The sequence below is a fragment of the Gossypium hirsutum genome, chromosome A02, assembly GCF_007990345.1.
Source record: "Gossypium hirsutum isolate 1008001.06 chromosome A02, Gossypium_hirsutum_v2.1, whole genome shotgun sequence".
In the NCBI taxonomy this organism is placed as follows: Eukaryota; Viridiplantae; Streptophyta; class Magnoliopsida; order Malvales; family Malvaceae; genus Gossypium; species Gossypium hirsutum.
Genome location: NC_053425.1, coordinates 64,348,502 through 64,357,725, shown reverse-complemented (window position 1 = coordinate 64,357,725; position 9,224 = coordinate 64,348,502).

The following is a 9,224-nucleotide window of genomic DNA, read 5'->3' as shown; positions in this document are numbered from 1 at the left end:
CGGATCTCTATCCGACACGATAGAAATAGGTACTCCATGTAATCTCACAATCTGAGAAACATACAATTCGGCTAGTTTATCCAATGAAAAATCCGTACGCACGGGGATAAAGTGAGCCGACTTAGTCAGCCTATCAACAACAACCCAAATCGCATCCTTCTTACTTGCGGACATTGGCAGTCCGGACACAAAGTCCATTGTGACTCGGTCCCATTTCCACTCGGGTATCATGATCGGCTGAAGTAACCCTGAAGGCACTTGATGTTCCGCTTTCACTTGTTGACATATTAAACATCTCGAAACAAAGTCGGAGATGTCTCGCTTCATACCATGACACCAAAACCGACGTTTCAAGTCGTTGTACATTTTCGTGCTCCCCGGGTGAATTGACATTCGGCTACAATGGGCTTCGTTCAGGATCATCGGAATGAGTTCCGAATTCCTTGGAACGCACAAACGACTTCTAAACCTCAAACAACCATCATCATCCATCTGAAACTCCGATTCCTTGTTCGGAACACACTCAGCTCGTTTTGCAACCAATTCATCATCGACTTTCTGAGCTTCACGAATTTGATGAGTCAATAATGGTTTGGCTTTTAATTCAGCTACTAACACATTGTCAGGTAGAACAGACAAGTGTACATTCATCGCTCGCAAAGCAAACAGTGATTTCCGGCTTAAGGCGTCCGCAACCACATTAGCCTTTCCCGGGTGGTAATCAATGACAAGCTCGTAATCTTTCAACAATTCAAGCCAACGTCTTTGTCGCAGATTCAAGTCCCGTTGAGTCATCAAATATTTGAGACTTTTGTGATCCGAAAACACATGGCACTTCTCACCAAACAAATAATGTCGCCATATTTTCAATGCAAACACAATGGCGGCTAGTTCGAGATCATGGGTCGGATAATTTCTCTCGTGTGGCTTCAATTGTCTCGACGCATAGGCCACAACTCGACCTTCTTGCATCAATACGCAACCCAACCCGAGTAGGGATGCGTCACTATAAACGACAAACTCCTTACCCGATTCGGGTTGCACCAAAATTGGAGCTTCAGTCAGATGAGTTTTCAGTTGATCGAAGCTTTTCTGACATTTCTCCGTCCATTCGAACTTAACATCCTTCTGAAGTAGCTTCGTCATTGGTGTGGCTATCATCGAGAAACCTTTGACAAATCGTCGGTAGTAACCGGCGAGCCCTAGAAAGCTCCGGACTTCGGTAACATTTCTCGGAGGCTTCCAGTTAAGTATGGCTGAAATTTTGCTCGGGTCAACCCGAATACCCGATGCGGATACCACATGACCCAAGAAGCTAACCTCTCTTAGCCAGAACTCACACTTACTGAACTTAGCATATAACTGCTTATCCCGCAAAATTTGCAACACTAGCCTCAGATGCTCAGCATGTTCGGCCTCATCTCTTGAATAGACCAAGATGTCATCAATAAACACAACTACGAACCGATCCAAATACGGCCTAAAGATCCGATTCATCAAATCCATAAACACCGCAGGGGCATTAGTGAGCCCAAACGGCATCACTAAGAACTCATAGTGACCGTACCTCGTTCTGAAAGCAGTTTTGGGTACGTCCGAATCTCGAATCCGCAACTGATAATAACCCGATCTCAAATCTATCTTTGAAAACACCGATGCCCCCTTTAATTGATCGAACAGATCATCAATACGCGGCAACGGATATTTATTCTTTATCGTCACTTTATTCAGTTGACGATAATCAATGCACAACCTCATGGTTCCGTCCTTCTTTTTCACGAACAATACTGGTGCACCCCAAGGTGAGAAACTCGGTCGAGCGAAACCTCTATCCGTCAATTCTTGCAACTGGGCTTTCAACTCTTTTAACTCGGTTAGTGCCATACGATACGGAGCGATCGAAATAGGCGTAGTTCCAGGTACAAGCTCAATACCAAACTCTACCTCCCGAACAGGTGGCAAACCCGGTAACTCTTCAGGAAAAACATCCGGGTATTCACAGACCACCGGCACCGATTCGGGTTTCTTTTCTAACTCCTTGTCATCAAGTACATACGCGAGGTATGCTTCGCACCCTTTCCTTACATATTTCTGGGCCAACATTGCTGATATTACAGCTGGCAACCCCCTTAAGTCCGCAGACTCAACTCGGATTATCTCGTTATTTGCGCACCTCAAATCGATAGTCTTGCTTTTGCAATTCACAACCGCATCATGCGCGGTTAACCAATCCAAACCAAGAATAACATCAAACTCGTCGAACGGCAAAAGCATCAAATCAGCCGGAAAACAGGATTCTCGGATTATTAGAGGGCATCTCTTACACACTTTATCAACAAGTACGCATTGACCCAAAGGGTTTGATACTCGAATTACGAGCTCAGTAGACTCAACAGGTAGAGTCTTACTGGTTGCTAAGGTTTCGCATACATATGAATGAGTAGAACCAGGGTCAATCAATGCAATCACATTAGTATCAAAGAGAGTGAAGGTACCAGTGATGACGTCGGGGGAGGATGCCTCCTCTCGTGCGCGAATGGCATATGCTCTAGCAGGAGTACGGTTCTCGGCGCGATCGGCCGTATCAGAGGCCCCCCTCTGACTACCACCCCTGCCTCCTAATATTCTCGGTGGTCCACCTCTAGATGTCACTCCACTAGGTCTTGCACCTTGAATCTTATTCTTCTCATCCAGCTCCGCGCAATCTCTAATGAAGTGGTCCTTCGAACCACATTCGTAACAGGCCCTGTTAGTAGACTTGCCCCAACATTCACTTAGGTGTCGTCTTCCACATTGGGGACATTCAGGTTTCTCGTGACGATTATTGCCCACACTAGCTACCGAAGTAGCTCGGGAGCCCATCGATGGTCTTGCCCTGATGGAAATTCCCGCAGTCGCCCTCGACTTATTAATGTCCTCCCTGAACTTCTTCACAGCTGAGAACGGAGCTTTACCCGTCGATCTTTTACGATAATCTCTAGCTTCAAATTCAGCCTTCCTCTTCTCCTTTCCAAGTTCCTCCGCCTTGCAGGCTCGTTCGACTAGTGTTACGAATTCCTTTATTTCCAAAATACCCGTTAGTAGCTTTAAATCTTCATTCAATCCTTCCTCGAATCTTTTGCACATAGCAACCTCATCAGCTACACACTCCCGGGCATACCTACTAAGTCTTACGAATTCATGTTCGTATTCAGATACCGTCATACGGCCTTGCTTGAGTTCCAAGAACTCCTTACGCTTCTGGTCAATGAACCGTTGGCTAATAAATTTCTTCCGGAATTCCGTTTGAAAGAAGTCCCAAGTTACTCGCTCGTTCGGGACTATGGAAATCAAGGTCCTCCACCAATAGTAGGCTGAGTCTCGCAACAAAGATACAGCACATTTTAGACATTCATCGGGTGTGCATGACAATTCATCGAACACCCGAATGGTGTTATCAAGCCAGAACTCGGCCCTTTCGGCATCATCAGTTACTATGGCCTTGAACTCCTCGGCCCCACGCTTCCTAATCAAGTCTACAGGTGGCTTACTCAGCCTCACAGGATCAGCGACTGATGGCCTTACAGGCTCTTGGGGTGGATTATTCAAATTTGGGAATTGTTGGACAGCCGGGTTGGCTCGGGCATATTGCGCGACCCACTCGTTCATCATGGTAAAGAAGGCTTGTTTAGCCCCCTCACCTTGATTATTCGCAGATGACTGAGGTTCAACAGGCGGCGTCCCTTGAGCAGGAGCAGCCGCTACGCTCTCAACGTCATCCGCTAGGGTTCTTTCTTCACCGGGATCCATTTACTAATCAAGACAAAAACATTTCAACCGTCAGAAGTCATCACCCTTTTAAACATTAACATTATGGCATGTATAGCTAGACTCATAGGTGCTATGGTAGTCCTAGAACCGACTAAACCATAGCTCTGATACCAATAAAATGTAACACCCCGAACCCGAAACCGACACCGGAGTCGAACACAAGGTGTTAACTGGCTTTAACCCCTTACAAAATTTATTTTCCAGACACTGCCCAATCTGTGTACTAGCCGCTTTAAAAATCATATCTTGAGTTTCGTAACTCGAAAATCAGTTTCGTAATTTTTCCCAGAAACTAGACTCATGTGCCCATCTATGTATTTTTTTTCTAGAATTTTTGGTTGGGCCAATTAGTACAGTTTATTAGTCAAAGTCTCCCAAGTTGCAGGGGTCGACTACACTGACCTTTGCCCATTACGACTGGGATATCTCCCTGCACGGGGCTTCAATACTGTTGCCGTTTGTTTCTATGAAAACTAGACTCAGAGAGGAATCTGCACATATATGGTACGACCCCTAATTATCTCTGGTTAATTTATAATGAATTTCCAAAGTCAGAGCAGGGAATCCAGAAACCGTTCTGGCCCTGTCCCACTAAAATCTGATTATCTCTTAATATACTGCCCATATGATCTTTTCGTTACTTCCTCATGAAAGCAGACTCATCGAGCTTCGATTACATAATTTATTCATCAATTAATTCCACTCCCACTATTTTTAGTGATTTTTCAATCTCATGACACTGCTGCTGCCAGCATCTGTTACGAAAGTAACTAGGTCCATTTCATGCCTACCCTTGATCCAATTCAATCGAACATTCGTGCCATTTTCGCATGGCTTAAAGTTTACATGCCATAATTCAAACACAACGTACTAGCTTATACATGCCAAAATGATCTTCTAAACACACTAAGAAGAAAGTACCAAAACTTGCTATCCGGTGTGATGACTTCAACGACGGCCCGACCCCGCAAAAAATAGATGAGTCCAAGCAACCTATAGTGGGTGACAAGGAAACATCGAGTGAGTTTATAACTCAGTAAGTCATAAGCAATGCACTACCATCTATCAACAACATTATCACAAGAGGAAACAAAATGGAACGAGACAATTTACTCCATCCATACCGAACCATACCATAGTTCCTCCAACTTATCAATTCAATTTCATATCAATTCATGCATTCACATTCTATATACTCATCAATAGGACATTGAAGCAATTTCATAAATCGATTTATTTTCGTTACAACCAAACGACTATACGGCCTTTCACCCATCCTACGATAAATTTTATGTACGTGACTTCAAGTATATTTGTCACATAGGTTCGAACTTACCGAGCTCAACACCAAGTATAAGCATAGCACCTATTAGCCACGTACTCGAGACACTTACCCGATCCGCTGTCCGCGATCGACTCAATAATGTCGCACACATAGTGTCCATAATGATTCACGAATATTTATTGAGCCCACACACCCAGTGCTATATAATCAACTCGCACACTTAGTGCTACGTAATCAAATCGCACACTTAGTGCCACATAGTCCATCTCGCACACTTAGTGCCGCATGGTCAATTCGCACACTTAGTGCATCATATTCATTTCGCACACTTAGTGCAACATAGTCAAATCGCACACTTAGTGCTGTACAATTTAATCCCGCGCACTTAGCGCCAATCTCATGGTCATAAATGGTTATCCCGCACGTTTAGTGCCGAGTTCAACAACTCATTACATCTTACCTCTTCTCTTTCATTCAACAATTTCATCATCACATACGTACATGCATATATATATGTATATTTATTCATTCCAATCAGCATCAATACATACACATTATGACCATTTGAAATACTACCCACTACATGCTTAATGACTTACCTCGTGTTGGGTAAGACGGTTCCAACTCGGCTACTCGATAACCTTTTCTTTGCCTTTGCTCGATTCACCTCCTTTAGCTCCTTGAGCTATATCAATAATTTAACTAGTTTAACCACCTTGCTAAATATTTACAATCCAATCTCACATGTATATGTATGTTAGTATATTCGGCTAATAATCTCATGCAACTACCAAAGCCGAATCAACTAAATATACTTATGTATATACACATATATCATCATCGAAATCACCTAAGCTTAGACATCGATTTTTTAATTTCAAGTAAGTTGCAGAATGCAACCTTACTAAATTCTCATGGATTCAATATACCATTACCATGAAATCAACAACCAAATTCATAGACAATTTAGGAAAATCACATTACAAATCTCATATTCAAGCAAAGACCATGGCCGAAATGCACATATGACCTCATAACAAAAATATTGAACCTTTGGTTGCCCAATTAGCTTAACATCCATCAAATTTTATATCAAGAAACTCACCTCATCTATAATCAACCCTCAATGCCCTAAAGCATCAAAAACAACATCAAAGAAATACAACCATCCATGGCCGAATGTCATAGCCGAATTGTTTTAACCATGAGTAACATAACAAGCATAGATCGTGTTTATGGATATACCGTGGCCGATTCAAGCTAATCACCTCCAAAATCATCAACCATTTTCGTTGCATATAACATATATAAACATGAATAAGTTTCATATAATCTCTTAACACATTGATTTCTTTCATCAACAACCTTTTGTTTTCTTGATCCTTCAAAACTTAAAGGTAAGAAAGAATCAAGTTCTTCTCACACATACCATAACCGAAAGCTCCATCCAACACTCTAAATTTGAAATTTTAGTATGGCTAGGTAAGAAAAACGTGATGATTAACCCAAACAACTATTATTTCAAAAGAAAATTTAACAAAATTTACTAACCTCCTCTTCCTTCAAAAGGCCGAATGCCTTTGCTTCACCTTCTTCTCTTCTTTTCTTTCTTTAGGTTCGGCTATTGTGGTAAGGAAAAGGATGAACACTCCTCCTTCCTCCCTTATTTTATTCATCCTTTCTTTTCTTTTTAATTCATTTCTTTTATTTCCTACTCCACTTACCAATATTAAATAATAATCAACATAAACTTGGAGGAAGGGAACCATGCTTGGCCGGCCACCTATCAAGAATTGGGCACATTGACATGCAAACCCAAACTTTCTCACCTTGTTATTATTTAATCCTTATAATTCATCTATCATCTTTTCTAACTTCGTCAACTAGGTCCTTTTTGAATTAATTCACAATCCTAATGCTAATATTAAGCATTTAATTTCTCATATATTCACTGTCACGCAACAATTTATGCAATTAAAACACGAAAATAAATTTTTGGCTCGGTAATGTGGTCTCGAAACCACATTCCGACCAGGGTCTAATTTGGGTTGTCACAAAGTATCCATGAACATAATGCATATTTAGCAAATTCACCTCACTTGAATCTGAACTCAATTAAAACCAAATATTGAAATCACAAATAAGATCATAAGAACTCAAAAAGCATCTCATTAACAAGTTTTAACAATGTTTGCAACAAAATCACAAATTCACTACAAGCTATCTTTCTGAGCAACAGTCACTAAATTATTTATAACTGGAGATAAGAAACTCAAAATCAAGTGCTGTAAATTTTCCCTAAAAATATACTCATATATATCCCATCTATAAAATTTTCAGAATTTTTGGTTTGACCAATCAATACCATATTTTTATTGAAGCTTCCCCTGTTTCACTATTTGACTATTCTGACCACTCTTCACTACGAATCAATTTTCACATTATACAGAATTTGAAATATGTTATCATTTATTTCATTTGAAACTAGACTCACTAAGGAGTCTAAGAATATAAATTTTATCTTATAAACATTTTTTACCATTTATAATGATTTTCTGAAAACAGAACAGGGGACCTCGAAGTCATTTTGACTCTATTTCACGTCACTTCAAATATATTATTATTATTGGAAATTCTTTTGCTTACATGGTTTCTTTTATAAGAAACTAGACTCATTAAGATTTCATGACATAATTTATTCGGCCTCTAACTCAACTCCCACAATTTATGGTGATTTTCCGAAATCACGTTGCTGCTGCTGTCTCAAGCAGATTTATTACCCATTCTTTGCATTCATATTATTTAACATGTATATTACCAAATCAATCTCATATAACCTTTCACCATAACCGAATACACACATACACATATGAGATTTTCACATATACTTCTCATTTCGCATTCATGATTCAATTCCGATCAATCTAACATATAAAAGTATATAATACATACCTGACCAACTTAATGTATTGAACATATTCAATGGTAGTTTACTACGAACATTCGAAATCAAAATCTTACTCCAATCATCGGCATTAAGTCTGCTAGGTTTGAAACCCAAATTCAATCACCACCACAAAGCATGCGGGACTTTAAGCCCGGATATAATACCAGCACAAATGCCTTCGGGACTTAGCTCGGATATAACACCAGCACGAATGCCTTCAGGACTTATCCCGGATATAACACCAGCACGAATGCCTTCGGGACTTAGCCCGGATATAACACCAACACGAATGCCTTCGGGACATAGCCCGGATATAACACCAGCACAAATGCCTTCGGGAATTAGCCCGGATATATATCTCACACAAGGCCTGCGGGTCTTAGCCCGGTTAAAATCCTCAATTATCGTTCACATATATATATATCATAATACATTAGCATTTCATTTACCTTACTAGAACACAAGCACAGCATGCTTATCAATAATTTCACTTTCGGCTCAATAGTCACATACAAAGAACTCGATTTCGTTTCACTATCCAACATGATTTCTATAACCATTCGGATACAAGTCATATGTACAAATTACTTATCTTACTACTTAATTCAAGTAGTTACATTAGGTCACAATTTATATATTATTCTATTATATCGTGTAACACCCCGAACCCGAGACCGTCACCGGAGTCGAACACGAGGTGTTAACAGACTTTAAACCACTTATAAAAAAAATTTCCCAGACACTGCCAATCTGCGTACTAGTCGCTTTAAAAATCATATCTTGAGTTCAGAAACTCGGAATCCAGTTCCGTAAATTTTCCCTGAAACTAGAGTCATATTCCCATCTACATATTGTTTTCTAGAATTTTTGGTTGGGCCAATTAGTACAGTTTATTAGTCAAAGTCTCCCATGTTACAGGGATTGACTACACTGACCTTTGCGCATTACGACTTGGATATCTCCCTGTACAGGGCTTCAATACTGATGTCGTTTGTTTCTATAGAAACTAGACTCAGAGAGGAATCTATACATATATGACATGACTCCAAATTGTCTCTGTTTAATTTACAATGAATTCCCAAAGTCGGAACAGGAAATCCAGAAACCGTTCTGGCCCTGTCTCACGAGAACCTGAATATCTCTTAACATACTGTCCATATGATTGTTTCGTTACTTTCATAT